Source organism: Danio rerio, chromosome 3, assembly GCF_052040795.2.
Source record: "Danio rerio strain M-AB ecotype USA chromosome 3, GRCz13ab, whole genome shotgun sequence".
NCBI lineage: Eukaryota > Metazoa > Chordata > Actinopteri > Cypriniformes > Danionidae > Danio > Danio rerio.
This window is the reverse complement of record NC_141023.1, coordinates 3,662,501-3,676,979: the sequence shown is the minus strand read 5'-3', so window position 1 is coordinate 3,676,979 and position 14,479 is coordinate 3,662,501. Positions and strand designations below refer to the sequence as shown.

Here is a 14,479-nt window from a genome sequence, read left to right as displayed (position 1 = left end):
GACCTTTTGATTGACACATTATTGAACCAATATTGAACCAAATAGCTGAAAGTAGACGTGCCACCATCCAAAAAGCTCCTAGGACTGGAAACAGTCCTCCCAGTACTGGAAAGAGTCATTTCTGCAGTGTTGTCCTATGAAAAGATACCTTCTTTCTTGACTGATAATGAATCTACCCAATTGCAAACGACTTTGTGAATGAAAGGCAGGTTCAATACAGTTAAATTCACCTTAATTTGTATAGCACTTTACAATGTAGATTGTGTCAAAGTAGCTTCACATAAAAGATTACAGTGAATTGAAACAGTGTCAGGCCAGTTTTCAGTGTTTAAGTTTACTTTAGTGTGGTTTAATATTCACTGTTGAGAGTCCAAACACTTAAGAGCAAATCCATGGATGCGCAGCTCTACAAATCCCAAACCAAGCAAGCCAGTGGCGAGGAACAAAACTTCACCAGTTGACCAAAAAAAGCTGGAAAGGCAGTAAACAAGTGAGACTACTGATTGGCAAAGACAGTCAGCTGTGTAAAGCCATACAGCAAATTGGAGAGAGCAGATTGGAAAGTTGTCAGAAAGAAAAGAGAAAAACACTGAAGAAAAAGAGAAAGAAGAGAAAAAAAGAAAGTGCATAGTTCGAACCCGGGTTCTGGCAATGGCAGTAGTCTGTATCATCAATCCCCAAAGGTAAAACACAACTATTGTTACACACGTTCAAACCATAAATAATGCAGCGTTTACATACCATTTTCACAATACTTTGTTGTTCATCACAGGGAGTTGCATGTACACATTTATGATAATCCATGTCAGTCATTCATTCTTTTTCCTTCGGCTTAGTCCCTTTATTTATCAGGGGTCGCCACAGCGGAATGAACCGCCAACTATTCCAGCATATGTTTTACACAACGGCTGCTCTTCCAGCTGCAACCCAGTACTGAAAACCCATACACACACACATACACTACGGCCAATTTAGTTTATTCAGGTCATCTATAGCGCATGTGATTGGACTGTGGGGGAAACTGGAGCACCCAAAGGAAACCCAAGTCAACACGGGGAGAACATGCAAACTCCTCACAGAAATGCCAACTGGCTGAACCAGTGACTTTCTTGCTGTGAGGTGACAGTGCTAACCATTGAGCCACCCATGATTTTGACATAAATTGCTCTCTCTCTCACCGGTGCCAATCTTACATGCTGAATTGGAGAAACCCGTGTCAACATGAAACTGGTGAACGGTCACAGTTTTTATTTATGAAAACTGATCACTAAAAATAATATTTTCTTTAGTGTGTGCATTTCTTTCTTTGTTGCCTACAAGGAATCAGGAAGAAGCTAACAGAAGTATTCAAAGTCACATTGCTGTGGTAAAAACCTGTTTCTTTCTGTCTCATCTGACAACATTTGCTGCAGGTAAAAGTTCAAAGTTTAACAAGAAAAATATTAATTCTACAACTTTTGTTTTTGAACTGGTCAGCTTTTTTCCTCCTGTAAAAAAATTCATAGAGTTCTTTAGAGTCCCTACAGTATTTAATTCTATTTTTTATTGAATGTGTAATTTTTCACTATATTCTAAATATGAAGATATCTTCGGTTTAAAAATATTTAATATATGCTTTATTTTAATGCACTGCTAATTATAGTCATCATCTGTTTGCTGTTAGGTATTTCTTTTTCTTTGTATCTCTCTTTTTGAATTTAGTTTTTGAGACCTTTTTATTGATTTCTAGACCATCAAACGTTTACATACATTTTCTTGGTATTTTTTAGCTTTTAAACTTTATAACTTTGGTCAATTGTTTTAGGTATCCTTCCACAAGCTTCTTACAATAGTTTTGGCCCATTCCTCCTGACAGAATAGGTGTAACTTAGCCAGATAACTGAGAGGGAAATATTCTTCATAATGTGTTAAAAACAAAAAGTTAACCCAACACCCCCCGTTTCTTCTTTTTTTTTTGTTTGTTTTATTCCTGTTCTAGTTCTTATGATTAAATGAAATGATTCATGTAGTTCACCACCACACCTGTAGAGGGCAGTGTGGCGTGTTTGTGGGGACGAACTCATATTAAACTGCACTCGAGCAATGCTATAACGTGTCTGTTTCCTCATCATTCACAGGTATGGATAAACACTCATTTAAAGTGGTCTGTGTGAAATATTTATCATCTTTGCTCTAAAGAAATGTTTAGAAAAGATGTTAGAAGGTGTTAGTTCTATAAACTGATTTGTTTTTGGTTTAATTAGGTAAACATTATAGTCACTCATGGTTAGCAAAAGCACCCATTAGCTAATTGTTAACTGAAGTGATGTGAACGGAGCATGAAGAGCTTTTTTCCTCCTGTAAAAAGAATTCATAGAGTTCTTTAGAGTCCCTACAGTATTTAATTCTATTTTTTTTATTGAATGTGTAATTTTTTCACTATATTCGAAATATGAAGATATCTTCGGTTTAAACATATTTAATATATGCCTTATTTTAATGCACTGCTAATTATAGTCATCATCTGTTTGCTGTTAGGTATTTCTTTTTCTTTGTATCTCTCTTTTTGAATTTAGTTTTTGAGACCTTTTTATTGATCTCTAGACCATCAAACGTTTACATACATTTCCTTGGTATATTTTTAACTGTATAACTTTGGTCAAATGTTTTAGGTATCCTTCCCCAAGCTTCTCACTATAGTTTTGGACCATACCTCCTGATGGAATTGGTGTAACTCAGCCAGATAACTGAGAGGGAAATATTCTTCAAAATGTGTTAAAAACAAAATGTTACCAAACAAAATGAAATATTTATAATCTTTACTCCAAAGAAATGCTTAGAACCAAGTGTGCCGCAAGCCTACGTTTGAGTGAAGGTTTCGGCCGTTAGATCGCCCCCTGGGGGCTGGCTGCAGTACAAGTCATAAAGCCCGCCTCCTCCGTGTTAATGAAGGAGACTTGAGCCCAAATAAAAAAAAATATTACACTTGCAATAAAATGTCCCGAAAGATAGTTCTGGTCGATTAAGGCACTGGTTATTGTGCTGAAATAGGTGCAGATCTTCATTTTTGTAAACAGTTTGTTTTTAGCAGTAATTTAATGCTGGGCGTGTCATCGTGATTGACAGCTGTGATTTACAGTTTCTCAAAGCGCGGCGTCTGAGCTTCGGCAGGAGACTGAAGTGTTATTATTCGATTTCTGTGTTATTTTACCATGACAAAATGAGTTCAGCAGTAAACTATAGTTTCTGATATGCATGATCCTGGTGGAACACTGTTTATTCGCTAAGTTCAGGGCTTTTTTCGGGCGTTATTAGTTTGCTGATACACGCCTAGCCACCCAGATAGCAAAACACAGTTCCGGCTAGATTCTCGCCTGCCGGAGACTTATCTTAGAGCTCAGACTGACTAATGTTACCTCTGCTGGACCTACTCCGGATGCCTGGACTCACTACCCAAATCCACCCCGAGTCAATCGAGCCAGATGCGGCGGCCGAGCGAGCCGGCGCTGCCGCATGCGAGCCGGAATCAGCCCGCGACGCCGCGAGTAAGTTGTGCGCTGCGGCCTGGAGCTGGCGCGATTGAATATATAAAACCCTCATATTTGTTAACGTTATTAAATCCATTTGTGTTGATATGACAGCAAACGCATGCTGGGGGGCGTGGTTGATTTTACATAAAGCGTTTGATTGGAAGCTCGACTCTGCTCATTTTCGCGGCTCCTCCTCTGGCTCCATCAGACAATCCTTCTGCGCATGTCTGGCTCCAATTTCAGCAGTCTTTTGCGACAGTTTGTGCCCGTCAAGCAGGCGTTTTGCCCTCAAGGCGTTCAATGGGAAAAAGGGCTGTCGCGTCGTCCATATTTTTTACAGTCATTGCTTAGAACAGATGTTATAAGGTGTTAGTTCTATAAATTTATTTGTTTTTGGTTTAATGAGATGGTAAACATTATAGTCACTCATGGTTAGCAAAAGCACCCATTAGCTAATTGTTGACTGAAGTGATGTGAACGGAGCATGAAGTGAGGTGTGCATTCAGAAATATGCATTAGATCATTTTCTACACACCTTCATGTTAAGTAATTGTCATAATTGTTACATTTTGTTATGAATGTCAGCCAGATTAATTTAATACGGTATGTATTTTTGTAGTGATTCTCTCCTAAAATGTTTGTGAAAGCATATCACTGTCTCGTAAAATATTCATCTTGAGTAGAAATGAGTGATAGTAAGAGTTTAATGTTTTAATGCTGGATTTTTAGTTTTAAAACGTCATAGCTTTTAGCTTAGCTTGCTACATTTCCCAGGGTGTAGCTTTTAGTGGAGTTAAGCTACATTTTAAGTAGAGTAGCTAATAGCTTAGCTCACTACATATTTTAAGTAGCTTGCCTAACACTGTTAAACAGTATTATATATTACCTATGGAAACTTTAATGTAATATAGTTTGGTATATTTACCTTCAGCCCACAGCTCTCAATGATATTTGGCTTTTAGCTCTACATACAGTACAAAAAAAGTTTGGGCACCCATGCTGTATAGTCTTAAACTGAGGCTTCAGGTCAGGTATTCTATAACACTTGTGTTTTGCTGCCCTCTTCTGGAGACTCTCTATACTTCATGTTTGTTCATTGATGTTTAACAGGGCTTCTCTCTCTGGATCTCTTCTTCTCACATAGAGCTGTAACTCTGACCCACACAGGAGTGTGCAGGACTCTGGACCTTTAGGAAGATGGACTTGAACAAAAACAGGTAAAGATTTATGACTCCATTACTGTAGTTCATGTGATTAATAATGTGAGCATTTAGCAGACACTTTTATCCAACTTACTTGGCATTTGGGCGCACATTTAATACATTCTTTCTCTCCCTGGTTATTAAACCCATGTCTCTGACTGTGTGACCATTCTATACTGGTAGACTGAAACCTGTTGGTTTACGTATTGAGCCCTTTAGTCAAAATAATTTCATATGATAATCTCCGCATGTTCTAGTTTGTTTTATTTTCAGTGCTGTCATCAGAGCTTAGGCTTGTGACTTTTAGACAATACCATTGACTATTTCACTGCATAAATCACAGATTCGCTTTAAAAAGCAGAACAGAAAAAAATAAAAAATTAAATAAAAAATTAAGTTAAAAAAATAAAATACTATGCAAAACAGAATAAGGACCCAGCTAGCAAAATTCATGTGGCTCCAATCCGGCCCACACCAGACACTTACATTTGGCCCACATACCGCATGGAATGATGGCACTGTTTGCCAGATCTGGGCCACAAATAAGTCATAGCCACATCACATATCAGCCAGAATTCAACCAAATGAACCAGAACTGACCCTATTCTGGGCCACAGTTTGCTTTTATTCTGGCCCAGATCCGGCCCACACCAGACACTTACATCTGGACCACATACTGAATGAAATGATGGCTTTAGGGTGGTCCGATCCTGTTTGTCAGATCGTGGCCACAAATAAGCCAAAGCAAAACCACGTATTAGCCAGAATTCAACCAAATGAACCAGAACTGACCCTATACTGGGCCACAGTTTCGTTTTATTCTGGCCCAGATCTGGCCTATTACATTTAATAATGGATTAAACATTGGTAAACATCAGTGAATTATATTATTTCATCACATGTTGTGTTCTTTTATTTATTTATTTATTTTTTTTGCTGTAATGAACAAACGTTTAAAGCAAGGTTCTTAAAAGTTACAGCAGCCCAAAATAAAATTTATATTAAGAGGTTCAGGGCTATGAGCCCAACTAAAGCAAACACTTTTCTCCATGATGGTGACTTTAGTCTATGTGGTCCACATATGTTTTAAGATAACTGGGCCACATTTGCCTTATCTCCTCTGGGCCGCTTTAGGCTCACAGCCACATTAGCCAGAGCTTACTGTGCCAAATATTTGCAAAAAGTGGCCCACATTTGTTTTAGGATAACTGGGCCACATTTGCCATATCTTCTCTGGGCCACTATAGGTTCAAATCCACATTAGTCATAGCCTACTGTGCCGAATATTCACCAAAACTTGCCCACATATGTTTTAAGATAACTGGGCCACATTTTCCATATCTTCTCTGGACCACTATAGGCTAACGGCTGGATAAGCCAGAGTTTACTGTGCCAAATATTTACCAAAAGTGGTCCACATATGTTTTAAAAAACCTGGGCTACATTAGGCTCACAGCCGCAATAGCCAGAGCTAACTGTGCCACATATTTGCCAAAAGTGGCCCATATATGTCTTAAGATAACTGGGCCACATTTGCACTACACATGTGAGCCACCTTAGGTTTAGACCCAAACTACCCTTAAATGACTATGCCACTATTTTGCCAACTGTGGCCCACATTTGACCTCTGTCATTTGGGCCAAATGGATCATTTTTTCATATTGGGCTCACATTCAATTCAATTCAATTCAGCTTTATTTGTATAGTGCTTTTACAATGTAGATTGTGTCAAAGCAGCTTCACATAAATTGTCATAGTAACGGGAACAGTGTAGTTCAGTTTTTAGTGTTTAAGTTCAGTTCAGGTTAGCTCAGTTCAGTGTGATTTAATCATTACTGAGAGTTCAAACACTGAAGAGCAAATTCATCGATGCGCAGCTCTACCAATCCTGAATCATGCGAGCCAGTGGCGACAGCGGAGAGGGAAAAAAAACTTCACCTGATAGGAGTGAAGAAAAAAAAACCTTGAGTGAACCAGACTAATTTCTCCGCTGGCCAAAAGTCTTGTGCAGAGCTTCAATCACCGCAGTGGAGGCTGTAAGATGGCCTCAACGAAGACTCGTCTGTCCCTGGAGCGTTGCTGGAATCAGACACATGTTCTCCACTCCCCCATGGCCATCAGTGCAGCAGCAGCTCAGCATATGGCCTGGTCCCAGATATGGAAATTCAGATTACATTTTGCCATAAGTGCCAAATCTTTGCCCCCCCAACCCCCCTCCCCCTTCCCCTTTTGCCATTGTACAGGTGGGCCACTTCAGGCACACATTCTTTTTGTCTAGGTCGAAGGAAGACCACCATTGCCGCATAACTACCTAAAGTGGCCCACATCCGTATGCTATCTGAGGATAAATACAGTGAATAAATATTTTATTCACCAATGTATATCAAAACACACACACACACAAACACGCACACACACAGATCTCAAAAACTCCTCGGCTAATGTGGCTAAGGTGAACTACTTTGCTAAGAAAACATACTGGGAGCTAGACAAAGTACCAGTTTGGTATCTTTGGATGGTGGGAAGAAACCGGGGAACCTGTTGGACACCCTCACGGACACAGGGAGAACATGCATACTCCGCACAGAAACAATGGCCCAGTGAGGACCATTTTTGCTGTGGGGCAACAGTGCTATGCCACCTTATCTAGGAGAATAAAAGCAGGGAGGAAGGGGGGTTTCTTCAAGATGAAGATGGAATGAAGACTGTGGTTATATAAAGTAACTTATTAACCATATAATTGGAGGATCATGATTAGCTAATGCGTGACTGGCTGAGGTAAATCATAAGCATGTGATCCTCTTGAAAATAGTTTAAAAAATAACCTTCACTTGCAATAATCTGGAATATTGGCGTTAATCCTATGTAATTTGACAGGCGTAGTATAATACCTCATCATCCATTTAGTATTCTACATCCAGTATTAAAGGGTACCTAGGTTACCCCTTTTTCCTGATTTAATATAAGTATTTTTTTGTCTCCAGAATGTGTCTGTAAAGTTTCAGCTCAAAACAGCCGTTTTCTTAAAACAAGACTATATGTTTTGCTTGTCTTAAAATGTTTCTTGATTTAAGAATGTTTAGATATTTGGACTAGAAACAAGATTTAAAAATCTAAGTAAGAAAAGCATTTTTGCAGTGTAAACACTGAAGGTTACCGTCAAAAACTGTCAGAAGTAGCGTGAATGGCGTGAAAATCTTACACAGTTTCACACCGCAAGCGTAAGCGGCACGTGAGCAGAGCGTGAACAGCGCATGTTTTTTTGGCGTCCATGTTAATTGATTAGAGCTTTCATACCGCACGCAGCGCGTCAGCGAGAGGCGTGAGCGTCGCTGAAGCAGCAGTGCAGCAATAGTTTCGGCGCTGGGTCTATTTTCAAGTGGTGCTCGCTGCAGAGCCATTTGAGGAGAGCTGAGCTCCAGCGAGGGGGAGCTTAAGCTTGAGCTCCACCTTTTTTGCACTTCTTCTACGAGTGATGTCACTGGGGGTAGGGTTAGGGGTGGGGTTGGTGTACGCATTAAAACAGCTTACAGGAGTAGGAGCGACAGCTCATGCTCCCCCTCGCTGGAGCTCAGCTCTCCTCAAATGGCTCTGCAGCGAGCACCCTCTCTCTATTTTTGCCGCGCTGCTCACGATCAATTAAAGTGAAAGTGCATTGATAATGACCAAAACACATTTAATGACCGTAAAAAGTAGCAATTTTACCCAATAAATGCGTTAATAATAATATCTACTGATTTATATATAGTCAATCAAATAAACTTAAACCATTAAAAACTGCAACAAATATTTATTTAGGCCCGAACCAAAAAACTAAATGTAAAACAATTTTAGAATCAGTTGTGTATCAGTGTTGCAGGAGAGGGGAAGTGATTTATGGGAATTGTAGTCCATAGCGAAGTGTATTGTGGGTAGTGTAGTTCGACACGCATGATGAATGATGTGAGCTTGCTGTGTGCTGTGCAGCTGAAGAAGAGAAAGAAAGTTTCATTCGGCTTTGTTTTATGTTCGCTCAAGTTATTTCATGAATATAAGATTACAACAAGCAGGTGTGATATTAGGCATAATTCTCTAAAAGATGATGAAGAGACTGATATGAGGAACAAGCAGAGCCATCAGAAAAGCACAAAGACAAGACGCCTCAAAAACTTTTTCTGGGACCCACTGATCTGTGAACAGGGGAAATAATGCTACAAAATGAACTACAACATAGAAATGACTGATGTACCATAGAAAAACAACAGTGATACTAATTTATACAGTCATTTTAAACTGGTAAATTTATGCTAACATTTGTGCGCTGTTGAGCAGGCTTTTAAACACATCTGATTGTCTATTGTATGTTGGAAATGAAAGTTGTACTGAATAGTATCATGGCTAGGGCTTTTGACAACACTGATATAAATATCACCTTACTAATTTTTTAAATAATTGTAAATCTCAACCTGTTTTTCCTCCAGACAGCATCAGAGGACCCATTGATATGGAAGTGCTGTCCTGAAGCTCCAGAGACCTGCGCTCTCTCCTGTGCGGCTCAGAGTTACAGCTCTACAGGAGAAGAAGAAGAGATCCAGCACTGTGAGTGTAAACCCCTGTCAAACATCACTGAACAAGCATGAAGCATAATGACATGACAGACCATTGAGTTATTTTGATGATTATTGCTGTTAATTATTATGGATTATCACTTTTTTATTCTTTTAAAAAAAGCACAATCACATTAGAATTTAAAGTGACAGTCACCAAAACACAACAATTTTAATTACAGCCTAAAGGGGTCAGGTTTAAGACATTATTTAGTTAGTTGTATTGAGATGAAACTAGGTCTGAAGTCTAATGCTAAATAGAGTCTCCAGAAGAGGGCAGCAAAAACAAGTGTTGTAGCATCTCTGATATTAAAACTGATTATAAGACATTAAAGAGACAGTTCAGCTAAAAATCAAATCACCATTTACTAGTGCTCAAGTAGTTCCAAACCTTTATGAGTTTTTTATTGGGAACTGATGGCCATTGACTTTTAGTGTAGAAAAAAGTCAATAGTTACTAGTTTCCATCATTCATAAAAATCTTATTTTGCGCTCAGAAGAAGAAGAAGAAACCTCCAGTAATTTTTAAAGTGTTGAACCATGCATTTATAGATACTTGACTGCCAAAAATCAAACTCTTTCCATCTCCATTCCTGCATTATAAGCGTGTGTCCTCACCGGTGTGCAGTGGTTGCTGGACAGAAGGCACAGGTGAACAGCACAGTGCAGGTAAAGCCTGCTGGAGTTTGCATTGAAGACGAACATCGTGAGGAGAAACGGCTGGATATTGAGACGCCATATTGCAGCAGATCCACTGTTTCATCAGCCGGATTGGGACATCTGAGGAAATCAATGATGATTTTCAGCAAACCAGATTTGGTAACATTTTGTAAGAACACTATGAATAATGATGTACTAATATGTATATGGCGTCGCAGTGAGTAGCACTGTGGCCTCACAGCAAGAAGGATGCTGGTTTAGCCTCGGCTGGGTCAGTTGGCATTTCTGTGTGGAGTTTGCATGTTTTCCCCGTGTTCGCATGGGTCTCCTCTGGGTGCTTCAGTTTCCCCCACAGTCCAAAAACATGCGTGTGGAAAGGTAAGCGTGATCAAACACCCAATAGGGGGGAGAGCATGCTAGGAGGCCGGTGGCTAATCAGCAGGTCAATCATAAATGATAAATAACACCTGTCTTTCTAGTGATTGGGCCAGAGAGACTCCCTTCTTAAGGAGAACGGGAGGAGCAGTCGAGAGAGCACACACACACACAGCTTCACGTGTGGTGGCTATAATTAAAAAATAAAAAGATTTACTTACCTGAATCGCCGACCCTGTCTTCTTCTTCCCCCAACAACAACGAACATTATTACAATGGTGCCGAAACCCGGGAAGAAGAAGAAACTTCGCTGCCAGAATGTCTACTCCATCTACTAATCCATGTGCGGAAGTCATCCAGGCGCTCGCGGTTCTCCATCAGGAACAACATCATGCGCTGGTGGAGTTGAAGAAAGAACTAGAACATCATTTCCAACTCCTTATGTAGGCCCAGCGGGAGGACCGCGAGGTAATCCGGAGTCTGCTGACCCAGGAGATCCAGCCCGCTTCAACATCTAACGCCCACCCTCCCATCACGCCACAGAAAATGGCGCTGAAGGATGACCCAGAAGTGTTCCTGGATCTTTTCGAGAAGATGGCTGAGGCGTGTGGCTGGCCGCGGGCTGAGTGGCCGGTACGAGTCATCCCGCTGCTCTCGGGCGAAGCCCAGATGGCCGCACAGCAGCTACCGGCCCGGAATCTCCTGGAGTATGCTCACCTGAAGCGAGCCATTATCCAGTGGGCCGGCCATAACCCGGAGGAACAGCGGTATCGCTCAATGGAGCTCATTGAAAACGACCGGCCCTTCATGTTCGCCCAGCAGCTCCGTGACGCCTGCTGCAGATGGCTGATGCAGGATGGCCAAACCACAGCATAGCTGGTGGATGCCGTGGTACTGAAACAATTAATCTTCCTCCTCCCCTCCCGAACATCGGAGTGGGTCTAGTGCCACCGGCCAAACGATCTATAGACAGCCATCCGGCTGGCAGAGGATCACCTGGTGGCGAAGCCCAGGGTCGACGAAAAAACCTCTTCTCTCTCTCTCTCTCTCTTCCCCCCCTCTCTCTTTCTCCTCCTGTTCCCAGGCCCAGACTGCAGGGACCGCCCACACCAGCACCCAGACGGCGGTGCAGAGAGGCGGATCCGCTGAACGTCCCAAGGGGGGTGGGGCCCTATCTGGACGGAGGGGTGGAGCCACGACCCCTGGCGGTTCCCCAGACAACGACAGGTCTCTCTCCGGTTCAATCGGTTGATCCTGCTGGCCCCGGGGGTATAGTGAGAAGGTCTGGGCCGAGGTATTGGCGCCGTGGGCACGAGGATAGCACACCAAAAGTTTGCTCCGTCAAGGAGGTGAGTGCACTGATTCACGTTCCCGCCACGCCAATTGTCTCCCCTGGTCTCGACTGGCTATACCGAATACCTGTGAGTATAAAAGGGGGTACATATCAAGCTTTGGTGGATTTGGGGTGTAACCAAACCTCCATCCACCAAAGCCTGCTTCAAAACCCGGCATTGGATACGAGCCGCACGGTAAGGGTAAGGTGTGTCCACGGGGATGTAATTCACTACCCGCTAACGACAATAGATATTCAATTTCGGGGGACAAAGCATAGCGTAGAGGTAGCAGTTAACCCGCACCTCAAACACCCGCTAATTCTGGGAACTAATTGGCCTGGATTTAATAGATTATTGGGAGTGTTATGTGCGAGTGTTTTTTGGAAGAAGAAATCGCCGGATAGGGGGGGTGTCGCCCAGCTGGGGGAATCCCAGGCGGTGACGTCAAGCGCTGACTCAGGGGAAGGGCTGGGAATTTCCCGGTGTAAAGACTTTCCCCTGGAGCAGTCGCGTGATGACACGCTAAAACATGCACTCGAAAGAGTGCAGGTTATTGATGGGAAAATCCTCCAGCCTGATCGACCCCTCTCCTATCCGTATTTTGCGTTTATTAATGATAGGGTGTATCGAGTGACCCAAGACACTCAGACAAAAGAAGATACAACCCAGCTATTAGTACCAAAGAGCCGCCGGGAAATGTTTTATCAGGCGGGTCATTCTAATCCTATGGCCGGACATTTAGGTCAGGCGCCCACATTAAATCGCCTCATGACCCGATTCTTTTGGCCAGGCATTCATGGTGACGTCAGCAGATTGTGCGCTGCGTGCCGTGTATGTCAGCTGGTAAATCCACCGGCCACCCCAAAAGCGCTGTTGCGCCCTTTACCAATTATGGAGATCCCCTTCAAGAGAATTGGCATGGATCTCATCAGGCCATTAGAGCGATCCACACGCGGGCACCAGTTTGCATTAGTTCTGGTGGATTATGCAACCTGATATCCAGAAGCAGTCGCGCTCCGTAACATCTCAGCAAAGAGCGTTGAGGAGGCGCTGTTTCGGATCCCCTGAGTGGGAATCCCCAAGGATATTCTCACTGATCAAGGCACCGCGTTCATGTCACGCACGATGCGCGAGCTTTACGGATTGTTGGGCGTTAAATCTATTCGCACCAGCGTCTATCACCCACAAACAGACTGGCTGGTGGATTTAATCGCACGCTTAAATCAATGATCCGTAAAATCATTCACGAAGATGCGAAAAATTGGGATAAGTGGTTGGAGCCTTTATTATTTGCTGTGCGGGAGGTTCCCCAAGCCTCCACTGGGTTTTCCCCCTTCGAGCTTCTCTACGGCAGACAGCCCAGAAGGGTTTTGGATGTCGTTAGAGAGGCTTGGGAGGACGAGGCTCCTAAAAGTAAAATTTAAATTCAATATATCCTGGACCTGCAAAACTCCACACACTGGGGCGGCTCTCTACAGAGAATTTGCTTAAGGCCCAGCATGACCAACGCCGGCGATATGATAAGGGCACTAAACTCCATGAATTTTCACAGGGAGATAAAGTACTTGTACTGATACCCACTTCCAGCTCTAGATTACTCGCCAAGTGTCAAGGGCCGTTTGTGGTCACACGATGAGTCAGGGATCTCGATTACGAGGTGGTTCGTTTGGACAGGGCTGCTTAAGCAGTGGAGGGAGCCGGAGGACGTTGCGCTGGCTACGCTTGTTACTAACGAGGATGACCTGGGGCCGGAGAGCTCCGGCTGGGAACGGCCGACCGCTCTGGTCACTGGGGGCGATCATCTCTCAGCGAGCCAGCTCCTTGACATCCGGCACCTCCAACGGGAGTACTCTGATGTGTTTTCGCCCCTGCCCGGTCGTACTAACCTGATCCAGCACCATATCGAGACCGAACCGGGCGTGGTCGTTAGTACCCGGCCATATCGCCTACCTGAACACAAGAAAAAAGTGATTCAGGAAGAATTGAGTAATATGTTGAAAATGGGAGTGGTAGAAGAATCCCACAGCGACTGGGCCAGCCCGATTGTCTTGGTACCTAAGACAGACGGCTCGGCCCGGTTCTGTGTGGATTATCGCAAGGTGAATGCTTTGTCAAAATTCGACGCTTATCCAATGGTGCGTATTGACGAGTTGCTCGACCGGTTGAGTACTGCTCGGTATTACTTGGCATTGGATTTAACAAAGGGTTATTGGCAGATCCCCTTATCTCCAATATCCCGTGAAAAAACAGCCTTCACCACACCGTTTGGATTACACCAATTTGTGATAAATAACACCTGTCTTTCTAGTGATTGGGCCAGAGAGACTCCCTTCTTAAGGAGAACGTGAGGAGCAGTCGAGATAGGAGAGAGCACACACACACACACAGCTTCACGTGTGGTGGCTATAATTTGAAAATAAAAAGATCTACTTACCTGAATCGCCGACCCTGTCTTCTTCTTCCCCCAACAACGAACATTATTACAATGCGGTACAGGATAATTGGGTTGGCTAAATTGTCCATAGTGGATGTGTGTGATTGCGTGTGTATGGATGTTTCCCAGTGTTAGGGAGAACTCTGTCACTGTCATTTATCCTCTGAAAGGAGATTGCATTGCATTGTCCCTAGTTTCTGCTATTACAAAAATATTTCGCTTTAGTCAGTCTTGCTTCCTTCGTATCATCTTCTATCATAGTCTGGATTATATCTGTAATTAGGCGCAACACGCTTGTTGTCTTAAGCTTTCCCGGGTATCGGTAATTCCTTGTTTCTCTAATGTGGTCAACATGCTATATAGGGTGATGCTGATAAAT

The 14,479-nt window shown here is 42.8% G+C and overlaps 1 protein-coding gene across 3 annotated transcripts in view; it reads left to right on the top strand.

Annotated features, from left to right (window-relative positions):
- myh9b (myosin, heavy chain 9b, non-muscle) overlaps nt 1–14,479 on the top strand; it is a 798,697-nt gene that overhangs the window by 572,174 nt on the left and 212,044 nt on the right. The gene's annotated exons all lie outside the window — the stretch shown is intronic.